The sequence below is a fragment of the Lycium ferocissimum genome, unplaced genomic scaffold (genome assembly GCF_029784015.1).
Source record: "Lycium ferocissimum isolate CSIRO_LF1 unplaced genomic scaffold, AGI_CSIRO_Lferr_CH_V1 ctg4992, whole genome shotgun sequence".
NCBI classification, from domain to species: domain Eukaryota; kingdom Viridiplantae; phylum Streptophyta; class Magnoliopsida; order Solanales; family Solanaceae; genus Lycium; species Lycium ferocissimum.
In genome coordinates, this window is record NW_026725830.1 from 74,063 (window position 1) to 90,656 (window position 16,594).

The following is a 16,594-nucleotide window of genomic DNA, read 5'->3' on the forward strand; positions in this document are numbered from 1 at the left end:
AGAAAAAACAGCGTACGTGCTTCAGTACAAGCGAATTTATAAATATACATGTATGCCTAAGACTATTTATTATTATTATTATTATTGGGTTCGTCTGATTTTGGTTTTTTAAAAGGAAAGCTGAGCTTATTTTCGTAAGACATGTCATTTATACAGTTACAAAACATACTTTCGTCTGATTTGATTTAAAAAGAATAGAACTCTTTTCTTTTCTTTTTTTTCTGTAAGGCGTATTTATTCAAAACAGTTCTGAAGACCACTTCTTTGCCCGAACTAAAATCGGATTTTTGAAAACTTATCTGTGAGAGGCATTTTTCTTAGCTTTGCAAAGATGAAATCTGATTTGGTGAAAAAGTGATAACAATACACTATTTCTTGTAAAGATGGGACTGATCCTTTTATTTACTACTTTAGCCGTTTTATTTCTTTTTGGAAAACGTTTACGCTGATCCTGGCTTTAAAATCGCGTTGGGGCCTAAGGTCTAACTAAATGGCATATGCACCGTTCAACTAAGATGCTTAATTCAAATGTAAAGATTCCAATAATAATGTGAGTTTATACAAGTACAAAATTTCACATAAAAGAAAAGATTGATATGCTGAAATTAAAAGGAGGAAAGAAGTGAGTTAGGGGGTGTACCAAACCCCCTTAAAAACCATTTTTACCCATGGCTGGGCCTTCATGCCATTCTCACCCATGGCTGAGCCTTCATAATATTAGCTTTCAGTTTAGACTTACACAATTTGAAAGAATGCTCATGTTGGGCCAAGACTCTGGCCCAAGTGGCCGTGCGGCAGGAGGAAAAGGAAAAGGAGTTGAATTAGTATAGGTCCGGATGGATCTAATCACTATCAGGATTATACATTCATATACATACATATACATGCATGTCCCTATTTATTAAATCTATGTTTGATGGACCTGATTTTGTCATAAGCGTAATATATGCATATATATAGACATATCTCCCCATATGATCACAAGTGCACAACAAAAGACTTAATCATATACCATTGCTCCACTGGAAAATTTCAAACCATGATATACCGATGGGAAAAGGTTGTCACCACCCTTTTTCCCGACACCGCACAAGTTCCAAGGGGTTTCATGAACCCCCGGCATGGCTGGATATCGGGGAGTGGCTAGACCTATCCTCCAAAACCTCCTCAAACTCCCAAACGAACCGGTGTGGCCACAGTATATAATCATAGTCTCAAAGTCGTGCACAAGTATCAACTTGTAGGAAATATTTTGAATATAAGTGGCTTTTAAATGAATTCAGAATCAAGATGAAAGAGCGGACGAGTACAGTAATGTAATAACATACATTCAATATATATAACACTTTCAGAATTCTTGATTAAATAAATGGTCCAAACAAGACATATTCTTTTATACACATATGTATCCTGCCAATAACCAGCCTACTTTCTTATAGGTATACACATAATATATCCTTGCCATACACATGATATGTGTATACCAAGTGTATACCATGTGTATACTCCCCTTATTTTACAAGTCTAGGTAGAGTCTATATTTTAATTCTATTCTTACATGTCCAAATGCTATGCACAAGGCAAAGTTAATCAAAATCCCAACCTTAATCTCCATGACATTAAAGTTATGATTTGTCAATTCATATATTTATAGCAGGTCTTGGGATAGAAGATTAAAACTTGTTTAAAATGATCACAGAAGCACAATAAAAGGATACAAACAAAGGGGAAATTCCACAACTTGTAATCCTCAAGAGATAGGACTGTAACATCATGGAGCCTAAACAACAACACCAAATGAAACTGGGACTGTCCAGTTTTATAATCCCATAAAAGACTACAGAAAAAAATCTTTGTATTAATACAGTAGATAAATGATCATGTTACAATAAAGCCTCCTCATACCAATTACTACTTAAAATGGACAGGGACAGAAATCAATTATAAATGCACTAAGTGACCTAAAAAGAAAAAGAATGAAGTTCAAGACCCAATCTTCACATTATCCAATTCCTTTAAACTCCTAGCAGATGACACTTACTACCTACAAACTCAGACTAGTTTATTTACTAGACACTAAAGACTAACTTCTTAAAATGATCTCATTCATTATTCCTAGTCTCCTAGGTGCACCCTACACCTTTCATCATGCTAAATTTCCTAAACCTTTTTACCTTCGGGTCTTATTTCTTTATTTAAGGAAATCCTATCCCTTTAAGACAAGGATGTCCCCCATGGCATAGAGACTGGTCATGACACCCCCCATTTGGGGGTAGATACTATGAGTCAAGCTGAGCTTGGCTCTTCTCTGCCCCTCTTGAGGTGTCTTGAAAATACCAATCTAGACCAAGTGGCCCATATTGTCCTTAGGAGTACTTGACACACCTCTATAACTAATATCAGTCCAACTCCCATTGAACACCATTCATTTTAGCATAAGCACAATAACACTAGTCATTTCATTCTCCTAATTTTGTGTTTAATAAGACTTTAAAATACTACTGATGCAGGACTAATTATTACTAGGCAGATCACAGTTCTTATTTTTAGTCAAGGTTATACTGCAGTTTTCAGTAAAGTCTAGGTGACACTATCTAGTTCAAGAAGTGAAAAGTCTTTACTAATTTAAGATCAGTCAAATGTTCATTTCTAAGTTTAGACTCAGTTAGGTGTCTTCACATGACCACAGTACTCACATAAAAAAAACCATACCAACCTTAAAACTCATCCCTCTAAAGGGCAAGCAAGCAACCAGACAAAGCAAACCCTAAAAAAGAAGAGAAACATGGATGAGACACCAGAAAAGCAATTCACCTTTTTAGGACTCAGTTAGTGGCAATTCAACCTTTCTAATCATGACAAGGATGCCTACTTTTGTTTCAAACTTAGTTTTGGACAACATAAAATTCAAAAGACCCCAAGGCATGCCAAAGATATAACAAGTGACTGTCCCTCTATTCTGATTTAGTTTTAGACAATAAGAAATCACAAGAATTTTCCCCAAGGCTGGGCAAACCATTCTTGGCCAATTATCAACTCTCACTGAACTCCCATAGTCATGAGAGTAAGGTCTAAGGAGTTGAAGAAGCCTTAGGGTCCTGAAAGAAGGGCAGGATAGGGTGAGGTCATCACCTCCCCATCCCTTTCCTGCACCTTACTACTAGCAAAAAGGGATCCCAGGTTCCACTGGTCATTACCTCCAGCTCGTACCTAGGCTCACCTTTTAATCTCCCAAAGCAAACCCCAACCCTTTACCTCACTCTCCTACCAAATGCCAACTACCAAACTCATGGACAAAGATGGTTTGCTACTGCCCACCCTTTTAAAAATGAGCCTTACCTAAATCCTAACTAATCATATTAACCAAACAGTTTCTAGTCCACTTTAGTTTTAAACTCATACCATATGAAGCCTCATTGAATACCTTTTGTCATTAATACTCATGAAAGTGGGACAATTAAGTCACTTAAGAGTTCTAAGCAAACTCAAGTTGAATATCAAATTTTAGGTTCAAGAAAATTCCAACTCCAACTGTTCAATCATTTCTTTAGACAGTTAAATACACATCAAGACTTTAAATTACCTTTTAAATCTATCTTAAACTCCCTTTCATAAAATCAGACATGAAACAGAGAAAATAAGGTAATATGAATGCAGAGCCCAAATTCTACTCAAATGAAACCCAACATGACACTTAGTTCTGTTAATGGCACATGATGTTCCCTTTTTTATTTCAAAGCAACCTCAACAGCTTCTATAGACTTTCTCATTAACTCCTAATGGGCCTTTGACACCCCATTATCTTAGGAATGGTCCTAAATCATAACTTCATTTTAGACTGCCCTGCCCTACTCTAAGATGTCATTTTCTTTAAAGTTACCTTTTAATGCACAATATACCACTATTCAGAGTCACTTGACCATCTTAAGCAAATTCAAACAGACACGGGAGACCCCAGACCCATACAAATATAGGCAAACACAACTCCAAATACCTTAGCCAATTGCCATAGATTTCTTATAGACATGTCTAATTCTTCCAAGTTTGTTTTAGCCTAGTCATGATCTTTCCTAAACTTTATACCAATCACAGACTCATATCAATTAGTTGACAATCAAACAAGCATACAAGATCTCAGGAAAAATAGACTCAGAAAGAAAAGAGTCACATTCTCATTCAACAAAAGGAAACAATCACTTCAGAGTCTCCAAAATAAACACCACAGCACTATGAATGTTCTATTACATTTAGTAGGATCTGTATCAGCTTGAAAATTTCATCAAACTATCATAATTTATGTGATCATGTTCTTGTCAGATTCAAGCATTTGGACATCAAGAAAGTGACCTTCAACATCCATAACTGCACTAAGACTGTTGCAGCATATTCATGGAGTCTACTATGGGATATTTAAACATTCATTGCATTGTTTAAGCATACACATTCAAACTATTTCGAAAAATACCACTTGTTAATGTCAGACATGGCTTAAAAGGTAACAAGTGACAACCTTCATATCTGCATCCTAACCCATGCCTATTTACCATATAAACTTAACTAAACCACAGGCAAATCAGCAACCAAACCTCATTAATAGAGTATTAACATGTAGACTAATATCGAAACAAATAAGCAGGGTAGAGCATTATCTTTTTGTGGCGCCGCCTGATCAAAAATGAATTTGAAAGCCTTAAGTGCTTCCAAATCTCACAACCTAGCCTCACAGACCAAAAAGAGAGAAAATAAAAAATAAATTGACTCAAAGACGACCTCACAACTAGTGCAGCCTTAAAATATTACTAAAGAGGGCTTAACATTCGAAATTTTGCCCCTCTTTGGATTTCTCCAAACCTTTCTAATTTTTGAAAACCTTTCAAAAAATTTAAACTTGAAGAAAATTAGATTTTTTTCTCTCAAAAATCCCTTTTCTCCTTTCTACTTTTTTTTTTTCGACCTTTTTCCAAACTTGTTTTTGCAAGGGAGTTGGGGTTCTACTTATAGAACCCCAAAAATCACCTAAGACTTTCAAGTAGATGATGTGGGACAAATGCAATCACCAGAAAATGCCTTTCAAGACTAGATCTATGCTTCACACGACTTCTCAAGCATATGGATGGTCAGACCTGAACCTTACCTGGTTCGATCCAACCTTTTCCAACTCGACCAATAAGATTTAAGCATAGTACAATAATAATATTGGTAATATCAGCATAATAAAGTAGAAAATTCGATTTATTACCATGTTTGTGATTTAAAATCGCGAATTCGAGTGTCATATTAAATGCTTTCATCAAAATGGACACAATAAAGCTACATGCAACTGCTATATTCTGCAGATTTGCCATTTTTGGCATGGAGAGAGAGAAAGAGAGAGAGAAAAGGAGGTGGCAATTAGGGTTTATTAGGAAAGGGAGTGGAGAGAGAGAGAAGCGGGGGTAGGGGCGGGTACTGAAAAAAGAAAAATGAAAAATGAGGGGTGGGGTGGGGTGGGGTGGGGTGTTTTGATGATGTGAATCAAAAGGGATTTGGGCCGAGTCACAGCCTGGCTTGGGCTAGACTCGGTCCAAATCCAGACTATAAATTACATGGGGCCTTGTATACATGTATACATATATGTATACTTGGTGTATACATATGTATATCTAATACAAAAAAACAAGTAATTAGAGAAAATATCATGATTGAAAAAAAAATTAATCGTGGGAAAAAATTAGGCGTAGTTATTTTATTAAAATAATTAAAGAGAAGTCGGTCAAATTACTAATGGTTCTAAAATGGCCATAATTAATTAACCAGCATAATCATTTCAAATAAACATTAAACTATATAATTAGAAATTTTGAAATTAAATTAAACCAGTTATTTGAAATAAAACACTAACAGACTTATTTTGCAAGATAACTCTAATTTCTATAAATCTTGAGCTGGTTAATTTAATTATGGCCAAGACAAAATATATTTATATAAAAAGGATAATTTTTGCAGTAATTATCACTTAATTAACTAATTAGCCTAATTAAAACACTTATTGGCAATTGCGCCTATTTTTTAACAAATCATGCAAATTATACAAAAATCAGAAGTTTACAAAAATCAGAAGTTTAAAGGGTTAAATAGTTAATCACTTAAATTATTTAAATTTTATCAAACCTCATGAATTTAAAAGGAAATAAAGTACTTGCAAAATTTTGATAATTTTAAATAATTAAAATAATAAAAACCCTTCTCCCTCTTCCTTTTTTTTTCTACTTAATTAATTAAACTCAACAAAATCTCATAAAATATCATGGAAATACTCATTAATTTATAAATAAATTTATGATGCATGAAAATCCCTTTTATCAATTTAAGGGGGTGAGATATTGACCTGGACAATTTATAAAAAATCATTTAAAGCTTTCAAAATGACCAGTTCATTTTATTTATTATTCGGGGACTCTAAGTGTTTGAAATAAATTACGGGAGGTCAAAAATTAGGTGTCAACAGGACATAGCGGATTTTTTTTCTCAGTGTTTGAATTTCCAAAAAGTTAAGTATGTGCACCAGAGACCAGGTGGTGTGCTTCAGAGGATGCTCATTCTCAAGTGGAAGTAGGAGAGGATCACTATGGATTTCATGATTGGCCTTCTAAAAACCTTGGATAAGTTTGATTCAATTTGGGTTATTATGGATAGGTTAACTAAGTCTACGCACTTCATTCCGGTTCAGATGACATACGATGCAGAGAGGTTGGCACAAATTTACATTAGAAAGATTGTCCGATTACATGGAGTGTCTATTTCCATCATTTTAGATAGAGGCACTCAGTTTACTTCCCACTTTTAGAGGACTTTGCATAAGAATTTGGGTACTCAGTTGGATCATAGCACTGTGTTTCATCCTCAAACCGATCGTCAGTCCGAGAGGACTATTCAGGTGCTTGAGGACATGTTGAGAGTTTGTGTTATCAACTCTGGTGGTCATTGGGACTAGTTCTTACCGTTAGCAGAGTTTTCACACAACAACAGTTATCACACGAGTATCGACATGGCACCGTTCAAGGCTTTGTATGGTAGGAGATGTCGTTCTCCGATTAGGAGGTTTGATGCTTTCGGGGTAAGACCTTAGGGTACGGATTTATTGAGAGATTCCTTGGACAAAGTGAAGTTGATTCAGGAAAACCTTCTGGTAGCTCAAAGTAGGCAAAAAGAGAATGCGGACCAGAAGGTTCGTGATTTAGAGATTATGGTTGGTGAGCAGGTTCTATGAAAGGTTTCACCCATGATGGGTGCGATGTGATTTGGAAAGAAGGGCAAGTTGAGCCCGAGGTTTATTGTCCCTTTGAGATTCTCTGTCGTTTTAGTGATGTGGCTAATGAGTTAGCTTCACCACCAGGGTTGTCAGGTGTTCATCCGGTATTCCATGTTTCCGTGTTGAAGTGTAATTCAGTGGTTCTTGTATTATTCAATGCGATTCGGTATTGTTCGATCAGAATATGTCCTTCAAGGAAGAGCCGATGGCGATTTTGGATAGCCAGGTGAGGAAGTTGAGGTCCAAGGAGATTGCTTCAAGAAGGTGCAATGGAAGAACCGATCAGTGGAGGAGGGTACTTGAGAGACCGAGGAAAATGTATGAGAGAGATATCCCCAGCTTTTCACCGACTCAAGTACCTTTCCTACGTTTCCTTCCTTCTCCGTTTGAAGACGAACATTTGTTTAATTGGTATCTGATATAACGAACTGTTGGTCGTTATGTGTATTTTGCCCTTTTAACCCGTATTCACCCTTCCCCTAGCCCCATTAGAGTACCTTTGACTCACGGGGATGGGCGACACGGTTCCCGAGGTCATCGGGCAAATTTTTATAGGATTTGAGGAAGTTAGTGTTATGACCCGTATTTCGTACGTTTGGATAATTCGGGACAATTGCGAGAAGTTAAAGGCAAGACTACTTCCAAAATTATTTCAATGCATAAGTTGTTTATGAGTATTGTTTATGAATATTATTAGTAGGGAAATATTGGAAAAGGCTAAGGATAAAAAGGGAATTCGCAAAGTAGTTCATGGTAATATTATGGAAGCCTAGGGGTAAAATGGTAATTTCACAAATATTCAAGAAAATTCTTGAAATTTCCAAGATGACCATGTGATGAATATATAGGGACCAAAGTGTACATGGCAAGAGTTAAGTCATCTATATTTTTTTTTTAGAAGAAGAAAATTCTAGAAAAATGGAGAAAAGGGCCATGTGCTTATATGCTAGTGGAAGAGGCTAAGTATATATATATGAAGGGTCATCCTTTAATTCAATAAACTTAGAGAAAGAGAGAAAGAAAGAAGAAAAAAAAAGAAACGAGAGGAGAGGGGACGGCCAAAGGAGGAAAAAAAAAAAAAAAGAGGAAGCCTTGAAATATTTGATCAAAAATTATTCCCTTCAAGTATTTCCATTAATTGGAAGGTCCCTAGCAAAGTGGAGTACCTATTGGAGCAAGAAAAACATCTATGCTTGCAAGTTCATAACAATGGTCAAGTGAAGAAGTTGAAGGAACAAGGTAAGAATCAACCTTTTTATGTGCTATAGATGATTTGTGAATATTGTAGCATGTGGAAAAGAATGAAACTCATGAAATATGCATGTGTGTGGTGTGGCCGAATGGGGTGTGTGTGTGTGGAAAAAATTGATTGAATTTATTTAGTAGTTCAATTATTGTTGTGTTGGATTCCATGATGTTGAATGAAGGTTTGGTAATTTGGGAGTGAAGTTGTGTTGTGGCCGTGTATATGTGGTTGGTGTAGGACATGATGAACTAATTTTTTTAGTATTTTGGTTGTTGTTTATTGTGGATTATGTGATGAAAACGAAGGCTCGATGGCTCAAATTGAAGTTATAAATTGTGTGAGCTGTTTTGGGAACTAATGAAATAAAGAGAATTTCTTGTTTTGATGAAAATAATGTTGCTAACGTATGGAAGTATTGATATAGTTTATGAATTCGAAGAAGAAAATGTGTCATTCATGCTCCAAATGTAGTTGGAAGATTTCGGGTGGAGTGGCCTATAGTTTGGGTTGCTTGAATATTTTGTGAATTGAATTGAATTGAATTGAATTGAATATTGAAGTGTTGCTAGAATAATTGCTAGCATTGTTATTGGTTTGGCCGAGTTCCATTCTCGGTTTTGTTGTTGATGATTTGGGCCGAGTAAGATCTCGGGGATGGTGTATTTACAGGGGAGATGCTGCCGAAATTTCGACAGATCATAAGTGAATTTATTTGAAAAATCAAGATAAGTGTGCTTAGTAATGAATCTAAGGGTTGCATCAATTTTCTTGAATGTAGACTAACAAGTCTGGACAAGCGTATCTAGTAAGGCGCGGCACAGGTATGTGAGGCTCGTCTCTTTTCTTCAAAAGGCATGACCCCCACGTTATAATGTCTTAAATGTTTTTATATCTTCCTTGCTTGCAAAAATTAGAAGCCTATGACTCCAAGGTATAAGTCTTTTCCTAATAAGTTCATAGTTGTTTTTTTTTTCAAATGTCCATACTTTTCAAAAACCAAGTTTTAAGAGGTTGAGAGTTTTTATGACTAAAATGACGAATATGATTTTATATTGACAACGATGATGACAAATATGAGAAAACGTCTATGACGAATATGTCGAGGATACGTTCCTACCATGGATATGACAGTATGAGAATGTTAAGTTATTTCTTGATTTCTCAACTCTAATTATGGATAATGATTATTCTAAAGATTCCAAGTATATGAAACGATGTCTCATGATCCTGTTCTATGTTGCTCATGATGTTACTCTCCATTGATAGTCCCGCCTTATTACTAGTTCCTTCAAGGTGAGACAAAGCGCCCGTGGTTATTTCAAAATATAATCGGAGGTTACCGACCTTACGTCACTCCGAAGGTTACATGACTTTCTTTGGGCTCTCATGCATGCTATATATGTATATGTATATGTACATGGGGGGAAGGGAGGGAGATATGGAGGGGAAGGGACATATGTTGCGCTATAGACGCATTGCCACCTGGTCAGCTGGCGTTATATCATCCCGGACGCGGGATATGTGGGCGAGCCGACGTATTTCGGCGCTATGTGGGCGAGCCGACGTTGTTCGGCGCTATGATATGATATGATATGACATGATAAGATATGATAGGATATGGTATGATATGGTATGACATGATATGACATGATATGATATAAGTTCTATTTTCCCATTCCTATGAAAAGAGATTTTTTTTTAAAAAAAAAAAGAAGAAAAGAAAGACAGGCATGCGTGGTATCCGGCCAAAAAGGCATTCACATGTACAGGTTACTCTTCTTCCTCATGATATGTTCTATGCTTTTATATGGATATTATTCATATGTATACTCCTTACTACGTTATTTGTTCATGCCTTACATACTCAGTACATTGCTCGTACTGACGCCCCTTTTCGTGGGCGCTGCATTTCATGCCGCGCAGGTACACCTAGATGAGTAGAAGCCAGTACAAAAGACGTTCCAATGAGTTGCAGACTCCATTTATTCTGGAGTCCTGTCGAGTCAGAGTATGTGTGCTGTGCAGTTGTTCGAAGTTAGAGACTTTGCAGACAGAGTCGTGGGTCTAGAGTGTCAGTTTTGAAAATGGCTCCACTAGCCGATGTGCTTTTATTGTACATTATGTTACAGAGTCCTTACGCTTACAGATTGTGTTTCATTTGAGAAACGACAAAAAGATTTTGGAAGTTTTACCATGTATTTTATTTTTGATTGATCTAAGAACCCAAAGAAAGTATGTATGTAATAAGAGTCAGCGGGTTCGCTCGGCTCCAAATATGGGGTCGGGTGCCCATCACACCCTAGAAAGATCTGGGTGTGACAGTTAGAACCTTAAAGTGAGAAATGTTTGACTCACTTTTGGGTAAGCAGACCCTTTTAAGAATTTGGTCGATTCCATGAGGTTCGAAGGGCCGATTATGATTGGGTGGGATATTTGGTTAGATTCTCGAGGCTTTCGCATTTTGTACCCTTGGTTGGAAACTTGATTTTGGCTGTTTGGGGGTTGATCAGGTCAAGGTGACCTCCGTTGGAAATTTTGAGGCCATGGTTGAGTTCGTAACGCGTTTTACATGTGTCTACATGCTTGGTTTGTATCCGGGATGTCTCGATTAGATGTCGAGATTTTGGGTGAAACTTGGTGAAAACCATATTTTCTTGTTTTCTGGTGTCCTGCTTTTGCAGAAGTGCCTCCTCCTTTGTGGGTTCATTGATGCAAGACTTGGCCGACAGACGCGTGAGCTGAGTCATTAAATGAGATCTGCCTCAGCAGACGGTTATTCGTCGAGGTGGGATCACGTAAGCGGGTCTTGCACCTCGTAAGCGGGGACCGGTGAACAGAATTCCCTTATATTTCCCAATTTGAACCTTTCTACTCCCATCCACCAAATTGAAACCTAAAGAGTTCTAGAGGCAAGTTAAAGAGCATTTAGAGTTGAATCATCTTTGGGTAAGTTCCCCATGACCGTAATTTATGTTTATTAATTATCTAAGTTAGAATCTATGATGAATTAAAGGGGTTAGTTGGAAAGTAAGTTGTAAACTCTAAGTAGGCGTTTCGCCATGAAAACTAAATATTTATCACTTTATTTGGAATTTTGAAGTTGGAGTTGAAGTTGGAATTAAAGATGGAGTTGTGTTTTGTTATAGTTTGTGCAAAGAATATTTGGTTGTTTGAATGTATTGAATGTGATAAAAAGTGAAAACAACATTTTTGGTGTTTTCCAATTTCCAAATACAACTTCAAGTTTTATTTGTAATTTCATGGCCAAACATTGATTTCCAAATAAAGTAAAATAATTTTTCAGCAAAAAGTGAAAAATTCTCATGGCCAAATAGGTCCTAAGTTTTTCATCTTGAAATCTTATGCTTTGGAAATGGGCTTTTTGTGGTAAATATTGTTTAACCTAGTCATGAATTCTTGGTTTGACTAGATACTACGTCGAATCATTCTAACATTCTTGGTTTATGAATATGGAAATTTAGGTTTCTTCCTAAATTGGGGTTTTTTTTATTAAGGGTTGAAATTGATGATTGATTGAGTTTAATTGGCAATTGAGGGATAGTATTGAACTTCCTAAGTATGGATTAACCGATTTTTACCTAAAATTCCCACTTTGCCCTTGTGGGGCCCTGTTTCCTCTTTAAAAAGGATTGTTTTTGGTTCAATTAGTATCGCGACTTTATGGGTATCATTACTCTCCATTTCTACTATAGAATACGTTATTGAAAAGACCTTGAACTTTCGGAAGCTCTCTGGAACAGCAATGCTCATGTTGGATAGTTCGTAGCACCCGCTCGGCATCGAAGTAGGTTACGATTTACATTTTGGTTAGATGCCAATTAGTGAAGCATACGTAGGAGTTAGATATTGATGGGGAAAGCATACTAGGCCTTCGGGTATGAAGTTGGGATGGAATTCTATTAGGTTGATTGTTGTTGTTTGTGGGATTTTCGCCTTGTTGTTGTGATTGGGCTTGTCGCCTTATTTGCTATGTTATGACTTGAGTATGCATTCATCTCTCTCTTTTTATGTTACTTATCATCGGGAAAAAAAGGAAGAATCATGAGATTAGACCTATATTATGATGTGTGCTTATGATAAGACATGGATGAGCTTGTGATTATGATTTATTGTTGATTATGATAGCTTGCAGGGAATACACTCTCATTTCATATGATGCATTGATATGAATTGTGACTTGGTACTAATGATGATAAGTAAGACAAAGGAACATATAAGGTCTTTGCCGGATTGTGTAAAAGAGAGATGAGAATTCGTGATCTACGACTGCTACCGGAGTGTAATGTGTTATACTCACTACCCGAGATTTCTTACCTGGACGAGGCTGCACATGGACTTCGCGGGCTCTCCATGGGTCATGACTATTGAGACGTGAAGGTTTTCGTCAGTAGCATGTGTGTACATGTTTGAGGTATTTGGACAATGGATTGGATTGTATTACATATGCATTCACTCTTAAATCCATTCTCCATTATTGATTTGTACATGGCATTGATACAGAGTTGATCCTTCGTTGATTTGTTTCGTGACTATTCTTGATTGCTTACATGTCTACTTATTGGTTCTTACTTCATATATATGAACTAATTATTGTCGGCCTATGATACCTACTAGTACACAGTATTTATACTGATACTACCTTGGTGTACTCTTTTTATGAGTGCAGAGTTTGCTACTGGATCCACATCAGCACCTCGTGAGTGATTCCTGAGGCCGCTTGTATAAGTTTCCAGGGTGAGCCATGTAGTATATCCGCAACCCGGAAAACTCTTCTTTTATAATATATGTCCATATGTTCTGAGACAGTATTTCAGACTCTTATGTATTTGTTATTTTCAAACTTATGTACTTATAGTGTCTCTTGTACTGTACTTAGACCAGATTTTGGATATTTTATATTAGTATTCTGCACTTAGTAGTTATCTATATATTGAGACTGCTTAAATGATTCTATTTCCTTTTTGCTATGCTTACAGTCAATGTTGGGTAAGGGAAGGGTTCGCTCACCAGGAGGGTTAGAGTGGGTGCCCGCTCGACCCACGAGTTGGGTCGTGAGAGCAAGGGGCGCGTTTGCAGATTCACTTGAGTTTGAAGACTGTGATATAAAGGTCATATTTGGCAAAAGACTTGTTGTTTATGTAATATACTGCGGTTGCTTGATATGCGAAGACTTTTGGGTGACCTAAATATGACGTTCTCGGTGGTTATGATGTCGGAAAGTGAAGAAACTAGCAGGTTGCCGTGAAACATGGTTACTTTATTTATGAGGTAGGTGTTGATAAAGCACAAATTGATCGAAATATTTAACTATACCTTAGACTAATGAGAATGGTTCTAACAGTTAACAAGTGTGTAAATTTATTATTTAAGGTATTATCGAGCGTTTCACGCAATTTTGGAGAATGGATGTGGGCATTAAATCTATTGCAGAAGAAATTGTGATTTCTACACTCACTATTAATATAACACTTTGGAGTAGGAAAATTGAAGGGGATAATCGCATGATTTACTAGAGGTGTTCTAGTCTAGAACAATAAGAAAGAGGTCACAGTTATAGGCAAGCACAGCCTACGGACCCTTGAGAAAGGTGCCAGTCAACAAGGAAATTTGTATCAATGATAGGTGTTCACTAATTCAAGGTACGAAGTGCATTTTATAAATTGATTGAGGATTGGTAATATCAGTGGAAACTAAGAGAAGTGAATACACTATGAGAAATTCTAGGAATCAATGTTGGGTTGATGAACTCATAGCCAAGATAGAAAAAGGATTCCTCAGTTAAGGAATTTTGATAAGGATACTTGTATGGGTTAATAATTGCTTTACATATTTTGAGTTAGTATAGTGGTGATTTGGGGTATTATATTGATAATAATAATAATCAATTTTGTTCTGTAACCAGGGTTGGGAGGTACTTCCTGGTCGACAAACTTTGTGAAGGATTTAGATGTGATGTGATTGACTTTGAAGGGTATTCAGTCTTAAGATCCGAGTGGTATAAGCAAAAATATACAAACACTAAAGATTGTGGTTTACTACTATTTATGTGATTGGTTTAGGAACTTTACAAGTCTTATGGTATCTCGACACACCGAGCCTCGAGTGGATTTGAATGACTTTTGGTTGATAACGGTAAAAGTGATTGTAAATGTAATTAGACTAATGAGGAATAAAGACAAAAGCATTTTCTATCGATTTGGGCAAATTAAAGTTCATTTCAGAATAAAAGACTTGAATCTAAAACGATGTGATTTCTCGAGTTTTGTACATACTAGTTTCGGAACACGTGCAATGCACGTGTGTCTCATACTAATCAGTACAAACAATTTATAATTATACAAATATTGGTAGAATATATTTGTGATGAGTTACACTAAATTTGAAGGGAGAAAATACAAGTTCAAATTAATGAAAGGTGAGCCTATTCGACTTACTTAATTGTTGAATGTAAGATGGTTACATATTATTTGAACACCTAAATTTAGTCACGTAAATACAATTGTCATATATACCAAATATCAACTTGACAATTTTCTTGCTTTCTTTTTTATGTTTCAACAATATATAGTTTACATGGGAATATGAGTAACGTCGGATATAGATGCAAATACTTCATGTGTAGATATTTTTGACATGTGTTTAAGAAACTATAGTCTTTATACAATCACATACATATCAAGAAGTTTTTATTGAGTAAAAGTACTTGACAGTTCTAAGTGCATTCGTATTTTGATGATTGCCAAACTATTTCAGAAACAGATAGGACACCTGGTCTGTAATCTGCTCTTTGTGCACCTTGCACTATCGGCAGAGACAGCTGTAAAGTCGAGCCACTTGCTGTACACAAGTACAACTGTGAGTTGGCCCATGCTTTAGGTCAAAATTGAAGAGTGGTCTCTTTTCACCCCACATGCTCCCACTATATATACAACCTGATGGCAACATACTTGGTACCTTGAAAACATAATCTAAATCATGTAGAATCTACCGGCAAAAGTTTTCAAGTGCTTTTAAGAACAAAGTCATCGACAAGCTGAAGAACCTGATCCAGACATAAGATATTATCTATGTTCTTTAGGTTGTTGTGAATCTTTATTCACTTGTGCTTAAAATGTAAACTACCCTTTTGAAAAAGGAAGCTTCTTGTAGGTGTTCTAAATTCTCAAGGTTGCTTCTACAAGCTTTTAAGTGGTACACTAGGCCAGAGTTAGCTTAGTTGTATTAGTTGAATTCTCAAAGGTTGCTTGTTGGAAGAGTGTCTTCATAAGAACTTTGAGTGGCACACCAGGCTAAAGTTAGTCCAGGTGTATTAGTTTCCTTGGCTAGAGTTAGTCAAGTGGAGGTGCTTGCAATCGGAAGTATTATAAGGATGGAGGGGCTACGGGGTTAGTTCCTAGGTTGCATAAGCTTTATTGTAAGGGTGACGAATTATGGGAGTTAATTCCTAGTTTATGATAGAGTTGCAACCTGAAGTTGCTCGTGTAGTGGAGTTGAAATCCTACTGGGTTAGTTCGTGATTTTTAATCCCTTAAGCAAGGAGATTTTCATGGTAAAATATTGCCTCCTGTACTTACTGCATTGCATAAGGGAACTGGTACTCAACCAGGTCCCTCCATATACTGTTTGGTGAGCGCACAGCCTGCAACTAAGTGGTATCAGAGCAGGTTCTTTTTAAACTGCTAACACCTAGAAAGGATCGTTCAAATGGCTATCTCACCAAGCAAAGAAGGAAGATAGAAGGATGTTCACATAAAGGAAACAATGGCAAAACTCCACCTGAGCAAGCCACGATGAATCTTGATGCCGAGTGTAAAAAGGATAACGTACCTCAAAAGAACATAACTAAGGTGAACATCATTCTAAAAAGTCCCTGCAACAGATCTGCTCCTTAACTAAAGTCATGGAGATGTAGAATTCAAAAAGGGGAAATCCAACTCACCTTGTTCATTACTCCAAGGGACCCAATCTAGTGTGGGGTTCCAAACAAGGTCAGTGATTATGTTGGAATACTTGAGTGAAAAAGATGGGATTAGGAG

At 36.6% G+C, this 16,594-nt stretch overlaps 1 long non-coding RNA gene across 1 annotated transcript; it reads right to left on the bottom strand.

The window, feature by feature from the left end:
• Positions 1 to 523: 523 nt before the first annotated feature.
• LOC132044594 (uncharacterized) lies at positions 524 to 5,378 on the bottom strand. Its single transcript, XR_009412236.1, has 2 exons — positions 5,240 to 5,378; positions 524 to 4,719 (listed from the first exon to the last, which is right to left on the bottom strand). It is a non-coding gene; the product is annotated as an uncharacterized LOC132044594 (long non-coding RNA).
• Positions 5,379 to 16,594: the final 11,216 nt, after the last annotated feature.